The 23,909-nt window shown below is 47.2% G+C and overlaps 1 protein-coding gene across 2 annotated transcripts in view; it reads left to right on the top strand.

Moving 5' to 3' along the window:
* The first annotated feature begins 262 nt into the window (after positions 1 to 262).
* The window catches only part of chp2 (calcineurin-like EF-hand protein 2), a 32,746-nt gene continuing 9,099 nt past the window's right edge, over positions 263 to 23,909 (top strand). Inside the window, exons 1-3 of one of the 2 annotated variants that reach the window (XM_041940360.1) lie at positions 263 to 304; positions 1,392 to 1,451; positions 11,631 to 11,701. The gene's annotated coding sequence lies outside the window, so the exon portion shown is untranslated. Of the gene's footprint in view, positions 305 to 1,391; positions 1,452 to 11,630; positions 11,702 to 20,056; positions 22,960 to 23,909 lie in introns of those variants that run through there. The other variant, XM_041940361.1, reaches the window with a different exon arrangement.

Consider the following 23,909-nt stretch of genomic DNA (forward strand, 5'->3'; position numbering starts at 1 on the left):
AAATACACCTCTACACACTTTTAATTCTACAGGTTGAACAAATGTTACTGTAGCATGAAGTTTCAGAAAAGTCCAAACCAGAAACAGCAGTTTGCTTTGCTTTTCCCGGCAGGACGCTGGGATTTCCCAGCCTCAACCTGCTTTTGAATGCGGCATCGGTTTTGAAACGTGATTGACTGCAGTGATTGGCTGCATGTGGTCAGGTGTGTTCACGGGTCAGCTGATCCACCGGAGCCTGTTCGCTTGTCGCGTGAAGAAGAAGCTAAAGAGCTGATGAGTCGAAGGAAGCTGTGATCAGTTCCAGGTATGAAGGAGACACACCTGAAGGTGAATGAGTTCAGCGCCTTCTCTTCTTCACTGTGAGCTGTGGCGTTCACGTCACATCACGTCATTCAGTTCTCACTGCTGCTGTTGGTGCTGCAGTTTCTGTTCGATCCCACAGAGTTAATTTATATTTTAATCACTTTAAAGTTTGATCAGTAAAAAAACAGCAAGCTGCTGGAAACATGATTCATGAGGTGTGTTTTAAAGAGTATTCAGTAGGAACCAATGAGCTGAACAGACAGGAAGTGAGACAGGATTGAGAGACGGACTAACAGGTAGCTGGTTGGATTTATTGACAGAAAGTAAAACAGAACAAAACCAGAAATAGAAGTCAAGGTAAAGTAAAATATTAAAAATATCAAGCAGTGCTCATCTGCCGGAAACCTTCTTTGCTTCATAGATAATGAATTAATTGATCAGTGATCCACTGAGCTCAACAGTCAGACCAGATTAATCGATCTGGTGTGAACACACACAGTGAGTGTGACTCACACCACAGAGCTGAACCAGCGTTCAGACACTCTCAGGCCGGTTTTAGACGTCACACACGTGACAGGAAGCAGAATCTGGCGTGGCGTGGCGTGGCTGGCCTCGCCGTGGACCGTGTGCATGTGCGTGACAGATAACCTGCTTCGCTTCCTGTTTGCCTCCTCAGAGCTTCAGCATGTTGTTCTGCTGCTTCACCTTCAGAGGCTCACATCAACTGCTCCTGCTGCGTTTGAGGGAATGACGGAAATCTGTTTCATTTGTAGACTGTTGAGACGTTTCAGCATCAGTGATAATGAATCCTTTAACGTAACACTTCTAGAAAGAGGATTTGACGTTTTCGGTCTTGTTTGGTGACAGATTTTAACGTCAGACACTGAAATCTCGGGTCCTTCTTGATAGCTGACGGTTGTCTTTAGGCTCAACACACTTCTGGACCACTGAAAGCTAAATCTAACCTCAGACCAAATCCCCTCACTGGCCCCCATCACATAACCTCCAACAGATTCTGCTTCTTTTACTCGTCAGCGACTTTAACTTCCCAGTGTGAAACATCTGTTTAAAATCCCGTGTTTCCACAGAGTCACCGGCTTCGGCCGAGAGAGGCAGCAGAGCGAGCGAGTCCCGCTGCTGGAATACAGGTGAGGAGTCAGCAGGTACTCAACAGACCTGGAGCTGAAGAAGATGGATGGATGGATGGATGGATGGATAGATACATAGATAGATACATAGATACATAGATAGATAGATACATACATACATACATACTTTATTCATCTCCAAAGAGAAATTTGCAGTTCCAGCAGCTCAAAAGCTGGACACACAAGGGCATGCAAAAAGAACAAGAACTACTTTCAAGTAGGAGGTAAAAATACAGTACAAAATAACAATATAAGAAAGAAGTAAAAATAAAGAACTAGGCTATCCAGGATAAACATCTTAACATCTGGCTATACAGGATTAACATCTGTAATACAGGATAAACATTCGAGCAGTTAAATATGGGCGCAGTAGTGCAGCTGTGCAAAATAACAGTGTGCAATAGTCGGTTTGTCCACACTTGGGTCCAGCATATCGATGTGTGTGTAATAAAGTCCAGCATGTAGATGTGTGTGTGATAAAGTCCAGCATGTAGATGTGTGTGTGATAAAGTCCAGAAGTTGGTTTCATTAGTGGACTGACAGAATTTACCCGTGCACATTTCTTTGGGTGTGGGGCTGTTTGTGAACAACACGACACGTCACATTTATCACCGAATTATTGATCAAAGAGTGGCAGATACTCGATAAGGAAAGCAGCTGTAGACTGGATAAACTGAACGAGCTGCAGGCTGATTTTACTGCTGAAGTTTGTCAAAAGAGGAAGAAGAGGAGTTTTCTCCTCTAATGTGGGTGAAGAACAGGTGACCGGTGTTAAAGCTTGAAACCTAACTCGCAGCCGCTGTGGATTTCTCTGCTTCTTCAGCCTGTCAGGACGCGTTTGGTCCAGAAATAGACGCTTTGGAGTTTTCAGCTTCTCGACGGAGTTTGTGTTGATCCGTCTGGCCGCCTGCAGCGTTTCCTTCAGAGCGGCCCGCTGGTTAATCAGACTCATCTGTGTTCGCAGGCCTCGGCTGAGCGGTGACCTCATGGAAGGTTGCAGCTGCTAGCGGAGGTATGTAGTTAGCATCTGTAGATTTAACAACGTGTTTGTGTGTGAAACTTGTTTCTGTACATTCAGGCATGTGCCAGATGTGCTGTAAAGTTTTATGTAAACCGTGTTCGCTCCAGCTTTCTTCCCTCCGTATGAGACGCTTCAGATCTCAGCACGAAGAATTTTTCACGAGCGTTTTGTTTACAGCCGTCGCGAAGAAAGACGTGTCGCTCTGAGCCTTTTTCCTCTGGACGGGACACGTTTTCTCTCTCGGCTCAAACGGGATCCATTCATACGTCGTGTTGTCCTGACCGATCGCGCCCCCCCTCACCTGACATCAGAAAGGTGTTGGCGAGGCGGTCTCCGAACTTGTTTGACCATCTGACGAGTTCTGGAGAAGCGCTCTGCCGTGCACGGCGTGCTACAGACCAATCAAAAAACAGTAATAAACACACACGCATCCCAGGGACCAATAGGACGGCTGCTCTTGCAGGATGTTATCTCAGAGCCCATCTGGACCCAGACTTCCTCTTGTCCGGTCTTGTCTCCGTAAACACATATTTGCTCTTGAATGCAGATACTGTGAATTAAAAGCAGATGAGAAAAAGCTGAATCCTCGGCAGGAAACAGCCGGCCGGCTCGGAGATGACACTTTGACCGATGGCCTCCACCTGTTTCACTCCACAGATCGTTTACCTGCATGCAACCAAAGCCTGCTCAAACCTGATTGGTCAAACAGAAACCAGAACACCTCTGATACCAAGACCGTGTCCCAGACGTCTGCCCCTCAGAGATAAAACTGAGTGACCGACCGACTGAACCTGGACGGAGAAACTGACTCTCTTTGGTTTCTCTTTAGATTTTCTTTGCACAGTTTATGGCTGAAGAGTGACAAAATGTTTTCATTCCTGCTGGTCAGTGAAGAGTCCGCAGCGATGAAGACGTGCTGAGGGGACTCAGCTACGTTCGCGGGTTTCTTCGTGCACCGTTTGTGTCAGTAATCCACAGAACTGTGTCTCGATCGCAGGAATCTGCTCTGAGAAGCAGCAGCCGAGTTGTCTGGATAACGGCGCTGAGTAAACCCTGGACCCCGTCACCGTGGACCAGTTCCTGCTTACACACGCTGTCTCCATGACTCACGGCTCGCCGGCCTCCACGTCGTCTGTGGTCATTAATGCCCTTCGTCTCTCGGGTCCGGGGTTCTCTGTAGTCTTGGTCTCGCGAGTGTTCTGCCTCAGACCCGTCTCTGTCTCTCTGACCCCGGTGTCTCGCCTGTCCAGGGTTTTGGTTTCAGGCTTCCTGTTTTCATCTGTAGTTTTTGTTGACCTCGTTTTGGACTCTTTCTGGACGTGTCTTGCTGTCCAGCTGGTGGGTCTTCTCTGAACCTGCACACATGTTCAGCAGCCAGAGCGACGCACACACAGCTCGATGTTTGTGATGCGTCCGGCTCTCAGCTTGGACAAACCCACATTTTATCAGCAGCGACTGTCCCTGGACGATGTCTTCAGTCTGTACAAGGCCTCCGCCGTGTTGCCCCCCCCGCGTGCATATTAAATTAGCCCCTGAAACATTCGAGGTCACATGATTTTCAGATGAATTCTGCTTAATGGCCTGTTTGGGTGGAGGAGGTGACGGCGTGTGATGGTGCGCTGTCGAGCTGAAGGTCGCTCACAGAAGAGTTCAGTACCTGAGCTGGACTCCTGTCAGATTGTTCAGTCCTCTTTAAATCACACCTGAGTTAAAGTGGACTCCCAGGAGCCTTCACCTGCTCCACCTCAGCTCCACGGATGTGGGTGGAGCTGTCCCAGCTGACGTCCCGCCTCCTTCGGTCTTCGGACGTGCTCATGTACACTGGCTGAGGTGTTTCTCCTGAGTGGCAGGTGCCAGTCTGTGCAGGTTCTGGTTCAGAGACCAAACCACCTCAGACAGAAAATCCACCTTGTGGGAAACACTGAGCTCGGACAGTAAACAGGTTACACACGATAAAAAAAACACATGTGCGGTGAACCACAGCGGTGATGGCATGAAAAACTCCCCGTTAACAGGAAGTAGACCGGAGCAGCACGCCGCTGCAGCCGTTCCTGTGGCTGAAACTTCAAAGACAAACTGCAGCTGATGGAAACCAGAGACTCATGACTGAAACGACGAGTTGCAAAATCGTAGAAAGGTTTGTGTTTTGAGTGATTCATGTGATTCTTTGGCCCTTCTGGTTATCAGTGGTTCCTTCCAGGGAAATGGTTGCTGTTGGTGGAGTGTGTGTGTGCGTACGTGCGTGTGTGTACGTGCGTGTGTGTGCGTACGTGCGTGTGTGTGTGTGTGCGTGTGTGTGTGTGTGTGTGTGTGTGTGTGTTCTGCAGGTCTTACTCAATCCACTCCTCCATCACTGAAGAGATCAGTTCATCTTGCTCATCCTGCTGCTGTTCGAGCGCTTACGTGGAAATCTGATCTGCAGGCGCACCTGAAGGTGCTCAGACGCTCTTCATCAGGACAGGTGTGCAGCCGCCTTCCTCGCAGCCTAAAGGAAGAGTTCAACATTCAACAAACATATTTCTTTCTGGCAGAAGGTGAGACTGATAGCGCTCTCATCTTTTAGCTTAGCATAAAGAGTGGAAACAGGTGGAAACAGCTAGCGTGGCTCATTTAAAGCTGCCTGCCAGCAGCTGTAGAGCTCCCTGATGAACACATCATATCTCAATCTGTGCAGAGGTGACATTTCACCGTGTGTGCAGGCTGCTGGAGTCCTGCAGCTGGTTTAACGTGATCTTTGTCTGCTCGCAGCTCTAATAAATTCAGACATAAACATTCATCTAATATAAACTGTGGAAGAAAAGGAGGTAGATAATAAATGATGGTCGAACACATCAATGAAAGTTCAAGGTTTGATAGATTAGAAGCGATGAAAACAGTGTATAAAAATGTCCATTTATGTTTCAAATGGTGCTTTAAAGTGACAGATGAAATAAAGCTCAGCAGGTAGTGAATCGAGAGGATTTTAAAAACAGAGGGAATAAATCTTGAAGAGAACTCAGGACGTGTCGCGTTGAGAATGAGCTGCATGTTCGTTTACAAAAGAGAAAAGAAGTAACGTCACCTGGTGAAGCTTTAGCCACAGTTAGCTCGGTAAGGTTAGCCGTCGGACGTGTGGAGGGGTGATTGTGGATGGCGACCTTGCAGGAAACAGACGTAGTTTCTCAGTGGACGTCGAGTTGGAGGCGTCTCAACAGCTGCCTGCTCCTCTCTGTCTGTCGCCCGCTGTGCTGTGATTGGCCGGCTGAGAGCTTTTGATGAACTTTGACCTTTTTGGACGGCGCTAAGCTGCTAGCTGTCAACAAGGAGCTCAGAGGGAACGTGTCTGACTGCGGGGGAGACATCAGGAAGTTTGTATGAACGTAGTTCATCTTAATTCCTGTGTGGTGTCAGACAGCATGAATACAGCGTCTGTCGTCGAGTGTTCGAGTGTCACCTGTCAGGTGTTACACTTCCTGTGTTCACCAGCGTCCAGGTGAACGCTCAGTGTTTGTTGTCATCGGGTTGTTGAACGTGTACATTTCCTGTCAGCTGAGGCACTTTTGAGCAGCATGTCGTGATTTTGAATAAACTTTATTGCGACAGAAAATGATTTCTGAAGAAACTGGAATGAATCGTTCTGTATTTATATCCAGCGAGTCAAACCGAAACACTGATGTCTCAAGAACCTGATTCAGCCTGGACGAATGATCAGGAAGCTCTTCCACTGAATCTCTGTGTTTTTAGCCGCATTCAGAGAATCGGACTTTTCTTCCTGTCTGAATTCAGGAAACGTGCAGTCGAGTTTGAATCCCGAAAAACCTCCCAGCTCATCTTGATGACTAGAGAACTTTTCTTCTTCTCTTCTTCTTGTTCCTCTTCTTCTACTTTTTTGCAGAAAATGTGTTCCTGTGACTGATGTTTGCTGCTCCAGGTGGAGCCGGTTTATCTACAGTCAGCTGGTTTAGTCCAGTGGTTCCCAACATAGGGGCCGGGCCCCTCCAAAGGGTCACCAGTCATCAGTGTGAGGGGTCGTCAGATGATTGACGGGAGAGGAAAGAAGATATTTGTATGAATATTTTGGAGAATTCTTGATTTTACCTCTTTGAGCCTCAGTTATTCACATTAAAACAAAAGATTGGAAACGTCTGGTTTCATCTTTAACAAATGTTTTCTAAGGTGATCGTGTCTTCAATGTAAAATGTGAAAGTGAAAGTGATCAGTGGTGAACGCTGTCAGACAGTGAAGCAGTGGTCCAGTACTTCTGGTGCATGTGGGATCCAGTCTCTGATCTGGATCAGATCTATCAGGCTGTGATACATCTGATAACGGTGACTCTCGGCTCGTCTTCCCTCCAGTTTCAAACCCACACGTTCCACAGAAACGAAACTTTGAGCCGTTTGCGATCTTCCCGGAATGAAGTCCGGTCGAGTGTTTGTGGAAAGTGAAGAGGCTGTCGCAGGCTGCTGTAAACTGTTGTGATTTACTCTGCCGTCGACCTCGTGCAGCGCTCAGAGGTGGTAAACAGTCGACTTGTTGAGAAACATCACAAACATCCAAATCCACTACTGGAGTACTTACTCTACATAGGAAACCTTATTTTTTTTAATCTTTTGTGGTTTGCACAGTCGTAACAGCTTCTGTAGGAGTACATTTCTCCATTGTGAGATTAATAAAGTTTTATCTAATCTAATGAAAACTGTCTGCTGGGCTGATCCACGATGAAGTCGGGTTCTGCTGGAGAACGTGTGACGCTGGCCTGAATGTCCTGTTTAAGCCTTCCGTGCGAGGCTAACGGGGGCTAACGGCTAACGGGCCGTGCATCTCTCCGTCTTCCTCCCTCCATCACTCCGTCTGCTCTGTTCGTCTCGCTGCGTTTCTGTAACCGCTCTCGTTTTTACTTTCTCTCCCGTTGAGAAGAATTATTACATCTCTGGCCTCCATATCAGCGACCCCCGGCCTCACATCCTGTTTGTGTGTTGGACTCTGACAGCAGGAATGAAGACACTTCACAAACGCTGTGACCTTTTGCATTCAGACCCTCTTTTCAATCAGCTCCTCCTCCTTTCTTCTTCTTACTGTAACGGACTAAAAAAAGTCTCGTCTCCATTTCCCAGCTCAGCTTGGCAGGACTGTGGAGGACATGTGGGTCGGCATCTGCTGCGTGGGAGAGCAGAGCTGCACTGTTACATGATATTTGTGATAAAACCACTGTTGACCACGGGCCAAGTCTGTCGTGGAAATGTGGCGGAACGCACGCCAACGTGGATGTGGGATGTTTAAATGAGTAGTAATCTAATTACAACACCATGAGTGTCAACGTTATGAGTCCTTCATTCAGACACACGGGACCAAGATGTCGGAGTCAGATTCCTTTGGACTGCTTCAAGGTTACTGATTCCAGATTCACATCAGGCTGAGACGTCAGAGGAGGGTAATCAGTGTTGAAGCAGTAATCACTTCAATCCTCCGTTACACCAGGCTCCGCTCCGAACTCGTTCCCACACCGAGTTCACACATGGATGCTCGACCTCTTGATTTCCAGCCTGTTCCCACTCCTGATGCGTAGGAAGAGCGAGGAAGGTGTGCGTTTGGAGGCAGTTTGGGTGGTTCGTGGTTCAAAGAGAAGGTTTTCTTTTTTCAGTGAAGTAATTTAATGAACTTAAGAACATACGAAACTGACGTACACCGAGTCGTCTGGGTGCCTGAACCGAAGTACGAACATTGTCTAGATGTTCTGTGTTTGTGACGCTGAACTGGGACTCAGCTCCTCCAAACCTGGTCCTGACCAAGCGTCCATACGTGACGAGTTCAGTTACAGTTTACTGATTCATTCGTTAAATTTGCAGCGATATTCGGCTGCAGCCCTGCCCTGCACTGACTCCTCAAAGCTCGTGTAAAACCTGGTTACCGTGACATCAGTGCGGACTTGGAGAAATCTGATTCATGCAGGTGGATTTCTCCTGCAGGACGCTGATTCCTCTGCCACGCATGTGATAACTTTCTAACCAGATTTATGTAAATTGTTCAGACATAAATCCATCCGGTCAGAGTTAAACCAGCACCAGGTGTCCTGTGGGGGTCTACGTGAACACCTGGGCCGGCTGTGATAAACACGCTGCAGTGGTTCCTGAGCTCAAACGTGCAATGTTCAAGTCACTTTCTGTCGATTTTACCTGCACAAAACCTCAACGCAGTCCCTTCATGTAGACCACCGGGGGTCTATTCTGGGTCCCCTGGGGCAGATCATGAGTCTCTGCAGCAGCGAATATCAATACGACCGTATTGATATTCGCTGCTGCAGAGATGATGTCCCTGTCTTTTATTGTGTCCTTCCTCACTGAGATGAGGAAGAACTGGGCGTCCAGATCAGAGACGACTGGAATGACCCCTCCCGGCTCTTCAGCTCTGGCGGCATCAACGCCGCCTCGGCTGGTCCAGCTGCTTCATCTGACTGTGTTTAAAAAGAAGCTTTTTGAAGCTGAAGTTTCAGCCGAGCAGCCGAGACGTTCAGGTGATTCCTTTCATTCACACACGTGGAGTTTTTCATTCTTCTTTCACTGCAGAGATCTTTGTGATGCTCTGAAGGGGAAGTGAAGTGAAGACTGCTTCGTTTTGTCTCAGTCTTCATATAAACAGACGTTCTGTTACCGTGGAAATGTCGTCGTTTATCGTTTTCATCCAACCGCAGCAGCTCTGCCCGTCTGACTCGCCGTCGGCCGAACTCCCCGCTGACGTTTTCACATGAGCGAGAGGCTGATGAGCTCAGAGCGGCAGCGTGAGATGAGGGTGGAGGATGTTTTGACTTCGGTTTCATATCGTAGATTTATAGGCCGCTGATGTGTTCAGCATGTGTTCTTCCTGTTATGTCTGTCCACACGCACTCTGTCTTCAGGCTTTCTCTGGTAGCGATGACAGAACCGCTGTGGTGATCTGATCCTCTGCAGTTCAGAACGTCGTCCGGCTTCGGGCGAATCGGGATCTTCAGACTCTGAACCGCTAACCTGCAGCCCGAGGCAGATTCTGAGGCTTTTATTTAATAAGTTATAAAACATGTTGATGAAGGCGTTTATGTGGTCGCATCAATCCGATGTTATTTCAGGTGTTTCAAACATTGTGTTGCGACACAGCTCTACTGTCTCTACAACAAACATGAAAAACTATAAAACAGGAAGCTGGAAAGGAGGCGATGAAACGAGATTAATGAGCTGCTTTAACCCGTCTCATGTGTGTACAGGTGTGTGTGTGGTTATTGTGTAGCAGCCTGGTGTCACCTGAACGTGGCTTAATGAAGGTAAACAGGGTGGACGTCAGGTGTCTGCAGGGTTTCATGAGAAAGAGTCGCTCACATTCATCGTGAAGCAATGAGAAATGTTCATTTTTGATGCCACTTGATGATTCTGATGAGGTCAAACATCACCTGAGGTGTGTGCGCTCTGCGCCGGGTGTGAGGAAGACGGCCTCGGCGCTGCTTCAGCTGCTTGTTGCTTCAGCATGAGAGTAGAGAAGAAAAGTGAAACCGAGCCTCGAGTAGAAAATTGTGCAACGTAATCCTGTGGCGTTAATCTGAAGCACATTCTGACAGCCGAGTTCATGTTTGTTGAGCAATTAATGAGACGAAAGCAAAGAGTGCTGCTGCCGAGCGATGGATGTTTACTGACAGGAAGCAGCTGGTTGCTTCTTCTTCTTTCTGTCTCATTAGCTACAGTTTCAAAGTATTATACTTGTGTATTTACTTCCAGGCATGTGCAGGAAGATGAACTGAAAAATATTGCAGATGTGCATCAGAAACTCAGAATCAAAGGCAGCTCGACTCGGCCGCTCGGAGCCGCTGCAGGTCAGATTAGATAAATGTCAGCGCGAGTGTTTTACGGCCACTCGGGGGGGAGGTGATGATTGGACACGGTCACGCCGCTCAGCACAGCGGCTTCCTCTGCAGGAACAGCCCGGCGATGCGACTCACCTGTTCACCTGTCCGTCAAACCGCAAGCAGCTCGTAAAGACGAGTGCGGTGAACGCCGGGAAGAACAATCTGCTGCTGCTGCTGCTGCTCTGGATCCACGTGGACGGACTGAGACAAAGCTCCTCTGCTCAGATCTGATCCCAAACACTGCAGAGCAAAGAGAGCTGCAGGCTGTGTGTTCTCCAGTTTCAGATTCAGAGCTGACGGACGTGTTCAAGGAGCGAGACATGAAGACCAATGCAGGGAGTCCAGTTTGAGCTGCAGATGAACTGATGTTGAAGTCAGAGGGAGTTCTCATCGTAAACATGTTTCAGTGACTGAGAGGCTGCAGTTTGGTCTCTAACATGTTTATTTTCTGTTTTATTTCTTTATCAGTTTGTATAAAAACTCAGAAACGTTTCCGTAGCAGCAGTGGTGGACAAACTGCTGGAAATCTGTACTCAGGTAACGGTTCAGTTCCTCTTCAATAAAAAAGGACTGCAGTAAAAGTTTTCAGGGTTTGTTGGTGCAAAACAATGAAAAAACATTCTGGATAAAACTGATGAAACTTAGTTAACGTTCATGTTACTGTACAATCCCAACAGATCATAAGCTAGCGTTAGCTGGCTGCAGCGTTAGCATCGTAGCACTTTTATTTTTCGCTCAGTTCTGCTCAAACTTTGAAACGAGTGAACTTTGATCCGAATGCAGCAGAGTCAGAAACGCTGCTGCACTCACGTGGTCGAACACTCGTGATGCGCAGAGCACTTTACCTCTGCGGCGTTTCCCTGTGGAACACCTGTGGAACACCTTGCTGTCAAAACGGGATGTTAACCGCTCAAAGTCAAACAGCAAAACAATCCTGTGCTCATTTATTTCTCTTATTTATATCGTTTCAGTCCTTCAAATTCAGGTCAGTTCTTGATTTTAACATCTGAGGGCAAAAACGTTCTCGATGAACGTGCACAGTTTCTGTTTATGAGACTCCGTGCTAAAGAACACGTGGATGCAGAAATGTTTTTCTGTCTTCTTTCATTTAAAGAATGCAGTTTGCTCATTGATCATTGAGTCTGCGACTGTTCTGAAGCAGACTGAAACATGCAGACTGCAGCGGCGCAACGGAAATACGAAAGTGACTCTTCATTCCTCTCTGTGAGCAGCGCTAGATGCTAACGTGCTAAAGTAAGACGCTACCAGTGACTACAAAACCAGCCTCAACATGTTTGTTTCTGTCTTTCAGCGATGAAGAGCCGGAGGATCAACGGAGGGATGAAGAGGAAGAATGGAGGGATGAAGCAGCTGGAAGAGGAGGTACTCACACACACACACACACACACACACACACAAAGGCTGGTTTTAGATGAGTGGTGTCTGTGGACGACAGAGAGAGAAATAACAGCTCGCTGTGACTCAACCCTAAACCCTGACCCTGAACCTCACCCCCGACCCTAATCCCTGACCCCAACCCAAGTCTCCACCAACCATCATGCAATGCACCTTTCAACACGGGGATAGAAACCATGCAGGTCTGCGCAGGTCCAGCACCAAGAAATGACCGACCAATCAGGAGACGGTAAGCATGCAGAGAAAACATAAACAAAGCGACAGAAAGTGGAGAAAACGAGGAAAGGCACTTAATGAGCTGACAAAACAATACAGAGAAATCCTCCTTTCTTTCCTCCTCTCTCCTCGTTTCCTGTTGTTTCCTCCTCCGTCGGCCTCCTTTCCTCTCCGGTTTCCTCCCTGCGCTCGCTCACATGTACAGATGTGTTCATGTGCTGTTTTTCACTGCGTGAACCTTCAGCTCGGGTCAGTCAGTTCATATATAAACGCTCCTACTTGTCGTGTTTCTATAAAAAGCTGCTCTGAGGAAGACGTCCATTTCCTGTCCGCTCATTTCCTCTTCCTGTTGGTGGGCGGTCACATCCTGTTGTGTCAGGGAGCGGCTGATCTGTTTATTATTGAAGTTTTGTGCGACATCGTGTTCATGTCACAGTGGAATATTGACAATAACAGCTGATTAAAGGCATGTCTACATCCACATATGACCATATATGGATATCTGTGGGAGTGGCTTGTGCTCAGTATCAATGACTGAGGTCGATTAAAAACAGAAGGTGTGCAGTGTGTGTGTTTGTGCACACAGATTTGTTCTTTACAGAGTTTTCTGCATTAGAGAGACAAGTGTTTAGAATCACTCAGCAAATCTAGATCCTGCAGATCTGGATCCATTTTCCACGTCGTAAATAACAACACGACGGATGCGGTTCGTCAACACGAGGCCCTCGCCAGCGGACGACCAGCAGAAGGTGTGAAGTCTGTAATCTGTGTGTCGGCGCTGCTGCTGCTGTTCCTGAGAGTCTGGAAATGACCCAAATAAGCCTGCGGCGTGTTCAGGTGCTGCAAGTCTCATCACGCCTCAGCTCCCCTCAGCTATGTGGCCCTGCCGGCCTCCACCTGAGCCCTGCTGCAACCGCAGACCTGAACCTCAGACACACAGAGACCAGAGCCCACGACAGACCTGCAGACCAGCAGCTTCTGTTTCCTGGTGCTCAGCTTCAGTTTTAAAGAAAAGACTGAAAAGTTTAATCCAACAATGACGCATTAACCTCCTCTCCTCAGAGCAGCCGGTGAGTCCCTGACAGCCGCAAGTCGAATATGAATCTGAGTCCAGAGAAAAGACTTTCTGCAGCAGCAGTGGTGGACAAACTGCTGGAAATCTGTACTCAGGTAACGGTTCAGTTCCTCTTCAATAAAAAAGGACTGCAGTAAAAGTTTTCAGGGTTTGTTGGTGCAAAACAATGAAAAAAACATTCTGGATAAAACTGATGAAACTTAGTTAACGTTCATGTTACTGTACAATCCCAACAGATCATAAGCTAGCGTTAGCTGGCTGCAGCGTTAGCATCGCAGCACTTTTATTTTTCGCTCAGTTCTCCTCAAACTTTTAAACGAGTGAACTTTGATCCGAATGCAGCAGAGTCAGAAACGCTGCTGCACTCACACGGTCGAACACTCGTGATGCGCAGAGCACTTTACCTCTGCGGCGTTTCCCTGTGGAACACCTGTGGAACACCTCGCAGCGAGCGCACAACTAAACACCAACAATGATAATCCAAACCACGGAAACTGCACGTGGAGCTGCCGGCGTTCACGATGACCAAACAGGTGACGAGCTGCACAACAGAAAACAGTCCCAGCACATAACTCCCCCGAAAAACTAGGTTTTCATTAATGAGCTTTAGCGGTGCTGCTAAATGTTTCCCTCTGCTTCCAATCTTAATGCTAAGCTAGGCTAACCACATCCAGACACACAGACATAAAAGTGATCTCCATCATCGGGATTATTTTTTAAGTCATTAAATGAGCCAGGTGTAATCAGATTACCTCGACCACGTGATGTTTGTCAGGTTGTTTGCGCGACGCAGCCGTCAGTCAGCTGCAGTTCTTCGTTCACGCCGCTCTGGAAAAGGTCTCGTCTCGTGTCGGTCGAGTATCTGCAGCCTGCGAGTGAAACCGAGTTCATACTCTCTGACCTCGGCCCGCTCGCCTCCCGCAGGGCGACTGTGCAGCTCCGACGGGACCCGGCGACATTCCTCCGCTTTGTCAGTGTCTTTATTGTCACTCTGTGATGCAAAGTGACAACTCCTCACTGTCAATGAGTTTCTCCCAGAGCTGAGTCCAGCAGACAACTCCCCAGGTTTAACCAGAGGGGCAGCGAGGGGGGGGCGAATGCTTCTGTCTCTTCATATTTCCCCGTTGTGGCCCAGATTGTTCTGCTTCCCTTCACGTGCCGGCGGCCTCGGCCCTGGAGGAGCGCTGTACAGTCGTCTTCTGATGTGTGAATCACATCACTTTGGGAGCCCAGTTGTGTTTGAACAGGTATCCCAGCATGCATTTCACATCAGCCTGCAGAGGTAGGCAGAAGATATGAGGCAGACTCAGAGCTGTTTTAGTCGTCCTCCGGTTGTTGTTGTTATCAAAAACACTTTTTCCTGGAACGAAATCAGTCGTCTGAATTTCGAGAACAAGGTCGATTTATCGTCGTTTTGAAAGCCGTGAGGGTCCGGCGGGCGGGCGGGCGGGCGGTCGGCGTGCGTGCGTGACATCCCGAGCAGAGCGGCGTGAAAAGTCACTGCACAGAGTTTAGAACAGATGACAGAACAACATTTGGAAGGCGAAGAGTCAGTATGTTCTGCTGACGGATGGGTCTGTGGGACGGGTTCATGTTGTTGCTGGACGAAGGACGGCGTCGCTCTGTGGACAGATGTGACACGACTGCAGTAAAAATGAAATATGGATGAAAACAAGCTGCGGCAACTGGCTGCAGGATATCGTACAGCGATGAAGTGCTGGTTGAGTCCAGGTTTCAGAGTGATGCTTTCAACAGAAAAGAAGCAAAAAACACAGAAAACGAGATCTGGACCAAAGCTTGATCAGACAGCCCGATCATCATCATCATCATCATCATCATCATCATCATCATCATCATCATCAGCTACGAGTGGCTCACTGGTTCACCAGTTTTTACTGGGAACGTCCTTCCTGGTCTAAATAAACATAACAGCAGTGCAGGAACCGTTCTCGCCGTCAAAATGACGCCGAAGCTGCTGTTTTAGGGTAAAAGTGACACGATGATGTTTGAATCAACTAAAACTGAAATGCTGACGTGTAGATGAACAGTCTCTGTGTTGAGGAGCTTCGGCTCGGCTCAGCAGTCTTCGGTTTGTGTGGATGAAGCAGATCTTATGTGTGACGAGTGAAGTGTTTGTGTGCTTTGCTGAAGGTTGCTGCGATCGCTCTGATTGGATGCTTTCACTTTCGCTCTGCTGGAGCGGGTCTTCCTGCATTCCTGCAGGCGCTTCGTTTTTACCGTTCTCGCTAACTTCTCCAGCACAGCTCGGATGACGAAATAGCTTTTCGTGGAAGTTTAGTCACTGAGTGAAAGCGAGGCTCCTGTTGCCTCAGGTGCATCGAGCTGGTGTCACGCCTCAGGTATGATCCTGGCAGCCGCCGCGTAACCGCAGCCTGTCGGCAGGACGCCAGCCGGGCGAGACGGGACCGGCGAACAGGTTGACCAGAAACACACAAATAAACAGACTCTGTCAAAACAGAATGAGCAAAAGCGATAAGGCGTGAGCTGCATTTCTGCACGTTTGCTGGCTCCACAGTGAAAGACGTGTCGGTGGCGGCTGCAGGATCGACCGCTGCCTGCAGGCTGTTTCTCTTGTGTGGCTCAAACACGTCCTGTGTCGACACAACGTGACAAGTATTCAGTTACATACTTTCTTACTGTCGGCAGAAACAGCCGTAGCCAACGTGCATCTTATTCCTCCGAACACATTAACAATAAAAACACGCTGCTGCACCAAAGACGTGCAGCTGCGATCGCTAACAGGACGCTTTAATCACTTCCTACCTCATTTGTCAAGCATAAACAGGCTGCGGTTCACGATTGTCAGTACTTGCATATAAAACTGTCAAATCTAATAGAATTAAACTTAAAAAAAAAACACTTAAAGCACTAAACCACATTTTGACTTTTATTCTTTGGGTTTTTTAGCTGCAGATGGTTCTGTGATGCCAAATAAAACCGGCACTATTATGACCCGAGGGTCCCGAAACATGCCTCCATGCTCTTGGCAGCATGTTTAGCTGCTGTTTTAAGTCACAGCCACCTGTGATGCAGCAGTGATTGGTCAGGTGAGCTGCGTGAATCACCTGAAAGCAGAGGAGTGTTAGCTGTTAGCCGTTAGCCTCAAACGCTGCTCGAAGGGAGAACAGAGTGAAAGCAGTGAGATGCAGCGCAGGAATCAGCAGCCGGCTCAGGAAAGGCTTCCACACAGCTCGCTGTTTGTTTGCTGTGTTTATTTTTTTCCATCTTAACGGCCGTGACGAAGACCTTACTGGAAATTCAGGAAATTACGACACAGCACACGAGCCGAAGGACACCGGCCCATAAAAAAACTCTGATCTAAATACTTCCTTCAATGTGTTTATCATGACAGAACGAGTTTCAGCAGATAATCAGAAGGAAGCAGAGCTCTGACTGCTCAAAGGTCCTCGAGTTCCAGAGATCCAGAACGAGTCGTGATGAAATAACATCCAATCAGTCGATTAACCTCACATCTCTTTTGATTAGCAGCAGGAAAGCGAGGCAGACGAGGCTCAGTCAGCTTCTTACAGCCACATTTACACTAGAAAATAAACACATTCAGTGATTTCTGCAGCAGCAAACCATGTCAGCCGCAGTGAAACCACATGAATGAATGATCTCCAGCTGCACTGAACATTCAACCTCAACGAGCTCTATGTCTTGACTCTATGAAAAGCCCTGATATCTAGATACTGGACGAGAAAATGCTCTTAGACCAAGAGAACGATACAGAAGCCGCAGTTCAGCTCCCAGGAAATGAGTCCGGATCTCAACAAGAACTCGTCTTCTTGGTTCCAGTCCAGTATGGATCGAGGTCTGGACTTTGAGAAGCCCTGTTGGTGAGCGGACCAGACCTCTGTAGCTGCTCCTGATCCCCGGCGCTACTATCATAACCGTCCACGACCTCCCACACGACTGCCAGTGGCTGAGCTGCATTGTGGGTAACGCAGGCAGAAGACTGTGGGAATAAAACATGATGACGATTTTTCTGGTTCAGCTGCATCAGTTTTGGATTTTTGGAGGTAAACGTTTTGTTTGTGATTCACTCCTCTGCTCAGATGATTCATACGTGCAGCGGGTGAATTCTCTTCTTCATCCAGCACAGATTATTTCCTCATCGTGCTCTGTTAGTAATCTGGCCTCTGAGCTCACTGTTTACTTTGGCACCAGGACTCAGATGCCGGGTGACGTAGCGGACGTTTGTGGAGTTTACCAAACTTTACGCGGCGTACTGCACCGGCTGCAGCCCAGCGCTCAGTCACAGCGCTCACGTGTTTGTTCTCCACCCAGGCTGAATTTCATGTGGAACTCCTGGTGGCATCCACCTGACGGGGACTTTTGCAGACGTAGAAAATGGACAAAAGGCTGCAAACGTGCCGCACGTTTGTGACTGCAGGTGCGAAGCCGGCGTCGGGCGACCCGCACGAGGTCGATTCCTCCGGACGTCGAGCTGGATTTTCCCATCAAACGACCGAGATGTGACAGAAACTCAGGAAATGACTGAGCGGTGGAATCTAAACAGCTCGCCCCCTCACACACACACTCAGCGCTCGCTCACCTTTCTCACACGATACACATTCAGAACCGTACGTTCCCTCAAGGTGTAAACATCCCGCGACCGCTAAAAACAAACAGGAAGCATTTGTTAGTGTCCTCAGCGTGTCCTCCTTCTCTGAAGCCCCCCTCCACTCAGTAATCTTCCTTCTTGTTGAACATCTGAGCTTCTCTGTGCAGAGTCATCAGCGGTTTTAAAGAGACAGACCGGCGAGCAGCGCGTGATCTCACAGCAACACGCTCGCTGTGAGATGGACGAGATGACGTTTTATGATGGAATTGTGGAAGGATTTCCTACATCGAGCCAATCCTGGTTCAGTATTCAGCTTCTATGAGGATGATGTGGAAACCTCCAGTGCACAAACTGGCACTGAGCTTCACAAAGAGGCGGGCAGCGTCTCCTGTGAAGCTGATGAACTCCTTTTTTCCCATCATTATTTTTTATTGAGTTTCAAAGCATTTTCATGTACAAACATGAAAAAAAACAACAAAACAAGACTACAACAACAATAACCCCAAAACAAAGGCTTCTCTGTTTTATCCTGTGTGATTAAACACAAATATATAATTCACCCATAATCAGGATGTGGAGTATCAAAACAAGAAAAAGAGAAAGGAGAAAATAGGACTACCAATAACTACAACTCCTCCTCCATCTCACCCCCCCACCACTCGAATCCACACTCTCCATGTATTCAATAAAAGGTCCCCAAATGTTTGGAAATAGTGACTGTTTCCCTTTTATAATGTCAGTAATCTTCTCCATCGGTAAAGTTGTAGATATTTCTTTAATCCAGTTAATGAATTTTGGTTTACTTGTACTTCTCCATGAGGTTGCTGTAACTCTTTTTGCGAGCAGGAGACATAAATCCAGGTCAGTAATTATTTTTCTAGAAATATTCTGTCTATCAGGATGTAAACCGAGAATAAACAATTTCGGGTCAAGGACTAATTGTATCCCTTTAAACTGATGAACTCTCTAAATTACATATATGATCAGAGTTATGGATTTAGGATTTTTTGATGAGGTGTCTTTTACTTGTTACTGCTGTCCTTAAAAAGAGATGCGTCATTAAAAAATGCCATTATTTAATTTCGATAGAGAGCCAGCACCCAGTTTATCAGCCAGCCTCAATCAGTCTTCAACAGAAACTGTTGACGGTGGGAGAAACCGAAAACAGGAAACCAGGAAGTTCCACGATAAGGGGGTGAATTAGCTGATTTCCTCTTGATTTCAGGAGTGAATGGTTTCACGGAGCAGCTTCCAGTGTTACAGGCTGGATGTGAATGCACGAGTTCAGAAAATCTCAGAACCTCGATGCAGGAGACCGTTTCCTTCCTGTTTCCTACCAACAGTCGATCCTGGTTCCTTTAATCCTAAAGGCCTGAACGTGAACCGTAGTGAGGTCAGATCAGCCAGCGGTTTCTGATAATAATGAAACCAAAACTGGCAGGAGGGACTCGGCCAGGGGGATCTGTGAACTGACCTTTGCCTTGTTTATCTGTGAAAAGGTCTCTCCACCGTCTTTGCATGCACACCTGCTCTCGTTAGCTAGATTTCAGTATCGAAAGAAAGCGATGCAGGATAATGCTGAAGGGCCGCGATGATGTCACAAAATGTGATCTTTAGATCCGTGTACGACATGAATGTTCTTCATCGTGACTCTGACTGACTAACTAAGGATGAACGTTGTATAAAGAGAAAAGAGGAGCCAGTGCTAGCGCTAGTGTTAGCATCGGTTCCTGCAGTATTGCTGCTGTTTGGCCTCTACGTCTTTTTCCTTTGCAGAGGAATGACTCATCTGGAGCTTTTATTTTGATGTGTGTCCAGATGTTGTTCACTCCTGGCTGAGATCTGATCATAATGTGAGCCAGACCACCTCCAGATGTGGTCTGACCTGCCTTCTGTCTGCATGTTGGACTGATGGTGGTCATATCTTTTCCCACCAAGCTTCCGCTCTTAATCCACTTTTTAATGTTGAATAAACTGACTTAAATTGACTTAAAGTCAAAGTCTTCATTCTGAATAAAAAATGAGACTCAATCCAGAATCAGTTCAGACTCCACAGCTGCCCCCCCCCCCCCCCCGTCTGTGTAACTTTAACTTTCAGTCGGCCTTGCTTCATGTTCACAGGCTGCTGGTAGAAACTGAGCATGTAACTAAGTACATTCACACAAATACTGTATTTAAGTGCTATTTTAAAGTACTTTAGAAGAGTATTTTCATTTGCTGCTGTACACGTCTACATTTCATTCGTAAACGACTCCTAAACAACTCAGACTGACAGCACATTAACAGAATACAGCATTAAGATAAGATAAGATAAGATATAACTTTATTGATCCCACAGCGGGGACATTAAGATGTTACAGACAGCAATAACAGCAAGAATAACATAGAAAAGAACAAATAGACAATAAAAAGGAAATAAAATCAACTACATATATGTACATTATAAACAAAAAGAGAGTACAGTGTTACTGCATAGTGAGTACTTTTACTCTTCGTTCTTGAAGAATAGTACTTTTTGAGTACTTCTTCCACCATTACTGCCTCCATGAATACCTGGGCAGGTAGCAGTACCTCAGTGAACAGGTGTGCAGCCACTGGATGGTCAGCTGACCTGACCTGCGGGGCTTCTGTGAAATCCTGAGTAAACAAAGAAACAAAGATAAGACCTGCGGGAAAGTCGCTGTGAGGACAAACATCGCAGCTGAACGCTGACGTCAGCGCGTATTAAAACTTTCTAAAAATTCTGTGCTGTGATTCACACTCTCTCACTTTCACTACATGACACAATAGACTTTGACCCCCCCCCCCCGAGCGCAGAGCGCTGTTCGGACTGGTCGTTAAATAAAGTCAGTCCCGTTCAGATCGAAACAAAAACCTCCACAAACGTCCACTTTTATCACAATCGAACGCAAACATCCACAGTTTGATGGCACAGACACGTGAGTGCAGTTATGTTCAGGACCGTCTGTGATTTTCAGTGTCAGACGCTGTCGTGTATTTTTATGATATTTAGATAAAGTTCTTGTAGCTGCTGGTGTTCAGACATTAAACGCTGACGCAGTGAGAAGTTTTGTCAGGTTTTCAATGAGAACGCTGCTTTTGCAGGAACTTTTGGAGATTCCTGTTTCATCCTGATGAAGATTTCGACTTTTATTCTGATTTTTAATTATCAGCCCTGAAATTCCTCTGGAAGAAGCTGAAAACTGATGAATTCTCTTTGCAGCGACAAGCAAAAACTGTCTGATCCCGACGGTTTCATTCAGTGAACTGAAACCGCTTCATGAATCAATCAATCAATCAATCAAACTTTATTTATACAGCACTTTTCATCCATTTAAAATGCAACACAAAGTTGCAGATGAAATCAAACGCTGGCATCATCTAAATGAAAGAGAAACACAACTTCATGTTCCACTCATTTGTTTTCCTTTGCCCTTCATCACCTTAACGGATGTTACCAGCTAAAATGTTTCTGATTGGCCTCAGAGGACGATGAGTCAGCGGCGAGCAGGAGTTTAACTGTAAGTACTTACAGTAAATCAGATCCTTCAGCTTGAAGCCGACAAAGAAAGTCAGAAACCCGTCCAGCGATCAACATGAGTGGAAACTCCCGAGCTCGAGCAGGAAGAGGAGGAAGAGGCGGCAGCAGAGGCCACAGGGTTTTCAGCTGGGAAAGTAAAGCCGGATCACCTATTACATCTTTGGAGAGATGATTATCTCCTTCAGTTACACAATATCTGCGACAGCAGCGTCCCACAATGCAACAGAGGCACCGCAGGCGTCCAGCAGGAGAGGATTATGTTGGGGAAACTCGACTCGAGGAAGGAAGTAGTTTCACACTGAAGCTGGTTAGTGAAGGAGATTTCAACCAAGGCCGCCTACTGTTGTCACGGAAACGGCGCTTTCCTTTGCGACCTTCCTGGCCAGCTAGCTTTGAGCTAGCTGACACACAGTGCGGTGAATGAAAGAGTGTCAGCAGGTACTGTGGGGAATAATCACTGCCTCTGATGAAAGCTGCCACAGAGGGCCTGACAGGAACTACCTCCATCAGATCTGAGTCCAGCATCGCCACAGCGACACAAGCACCTCTCCTATTGGACGATCCTGATCATGTGTCTGCGGGCAGCTGCTCGCTGACACGCAAGAACAGCGACTTTCAAACTGAGTGGTTTCTAATCTGCACCTGCTACGTGGAGTAAAAATAAGAAACTTTATTTCATGTTTGCTCATTTGGAGGAAAATGGAGCAAAACAGAGAGTCTGCAGCCAAACTGGCGGCTCTGTGCAGCTACATGGAGCTAAATGCTATGCTAACAAGAACGCTGCTAATTAATAAAGTGAAAGGTTCACCATTCGTTAAGTGCTGACATTTGCTACAAAGGCTGAGGCTGATGGGAATGTCTTTACCTGTGCAGGTGGTTGGTCATCAACTAAAGGATTGAACACATGAAATGTTGACCTGATGGTGGCGCTAATGAAACGTCGCAGAATCACAGAAGTTAGCACAGTTCATCCTGAGGGGAGCGTGAATATCTGAGCCACATTTCATCACAGTCCATCTGATAGTTGCTGTTCAGTGTGGACCAGAGTGACGGACACGCCGACAGACGGACTTCTGGCTCGTACAGCTGCTCTGAGACCAGTTCTAACCTATAAGACAACAGCAAGAAAGCATCAAACAAGAAGAAGATTGGCCACAAACCGGCCTGTGGCTCTGCTAAAAAGATGTTTTTCTGTTTGGTTTCTGGTGGAGGTCGTTGACCAGCGCGATGCATTTATCAGCCCACTCAGTGCCGGCAGGAACTCTCGACTGTCTGAGGCAACGACCGAAAAGTGTCATTCTGAAACTAAACCTTCGTCCTCAGAAGTTCAGGACAAACATGTCAGTCGCTAAAGCGCTGAACTGCAGCCCGACATGTGTCGCAGTCTGTGGGGAACCCTCAGACTTGGTTCAGTCCGGCCTGGCTCAGCACCTGTCTTGGATTTGTTGTCATATACTCGTCACACTGATCTCATGGCAGTATACTTTATATAATACTGCTATGGAGTATTTCCCATAAGCTGATTCGCTCCGACGTATGTTGAGATTTTGCTTTTAAAAGGTTTCTGCTGGAAACTGTTGGACTCATTGAACTTATTTCATGTTGGACCATTACAGACCAGGACATTAGTCCAGTTTGTCCTCTGGTTGGTGCTCAAGAAAAGCTCATTGAGATCTGATGGGTTCGTCCTCTGGAGAGCAGGAATGTGATCAGGAGGTGTCATGATGGTGGATCTGTGGAAACTGAAGGAATCGTCAGGGTTCTTCACCCTGACGGCGTGGTCAGCAGACGTAGAGGTACCTCAGGTGTGACAGTGCAGGTTAAAGTGATGAATCAGTATCACTGAAACACTTCCTCTCCATGTCTTTGTCTCCTGCGTCGAGCAGGAATTTTCTCTCATTACCGGCCTGCCTGGACTCGGTGGGATGTTCCTCCTCCTCCTCTCTGTCTCTCTGCTGTTAGAAGCTGGACTGCAGAATGTCACCTCTCATTTGTCTCTGGAAACAATGGCACAGTTATATAACCGCATTCTTCACATACTTCCACAAAAAATAGGTTTTAACGAGAGAAAGTTTCAGCCTTTTACGCAGATGGTTAGCGTGTTCCTCACAGTCGGACTGGGAGCTGACCAGTACAACCAGTCGGTCCTCTTATTAAACCTGAGATTCATTCAACACTCGTTAAGCTGTTATCTGAGGACCTGACTCAACCTGAGCTTTATTAATACAGAGAACAGCAAGTCGAAACATGTTCCGTCAGCTTGAACTGCAGAGAACAGGAGGACGGGGGGGGGGGGGGGGGGGGTTAGCCAGTGAACACACACACCTGTAATCCTCACTGTCATGTGTACGTACAGTGTATGAAATCATTCACGACAACGACTGTTTCCTGTATGTTCTTGTAGACATTCATTAGTATTTGTGGAAGTTTGGTGAGATCTGAACTTATAATGAACCAAAACTCCACAGAGGAAACTTTTACCTTCAATCTGGCAGCTGCAGAGATTCAACTCTTAGTCCAAAGTTTATCTTCCAAAACTTCATTTGTGTTCTGATCCACAGTTCACAAATACATCGCCATCGATGCCAAAGGCTTCAACCACAGTCTGCAGTCAGTCTGCATCCGGGAACGTACAGGCCTCAGGTGTGTCTGTACCAGAGTCTGCAGTCAGTCTGCATCCTGGTACTTGCAGGCCTCAGGTGTGTCTGTACCAGAGTCTGCAGTCAGTCTGCATCCTGGTACTTGCAGGCCTCAG

The sequence above is a fragment of the Chelmon rostratus genome, chromosome 7 (assembly GCF_017976325.1).
Source record: "Chelmon rostratus isolate fCheRos1 chromosome 7, fCheRos1.pri, whole genome shotgun sequence".
In the NCBI taxonomy this organism is placed as follows: Eukaryota; Metazoa; Chordata; class Actinopteri; order Chaetodontiformes; family Chaetodontidae; genus Chelmon; species Chelmon rostratus.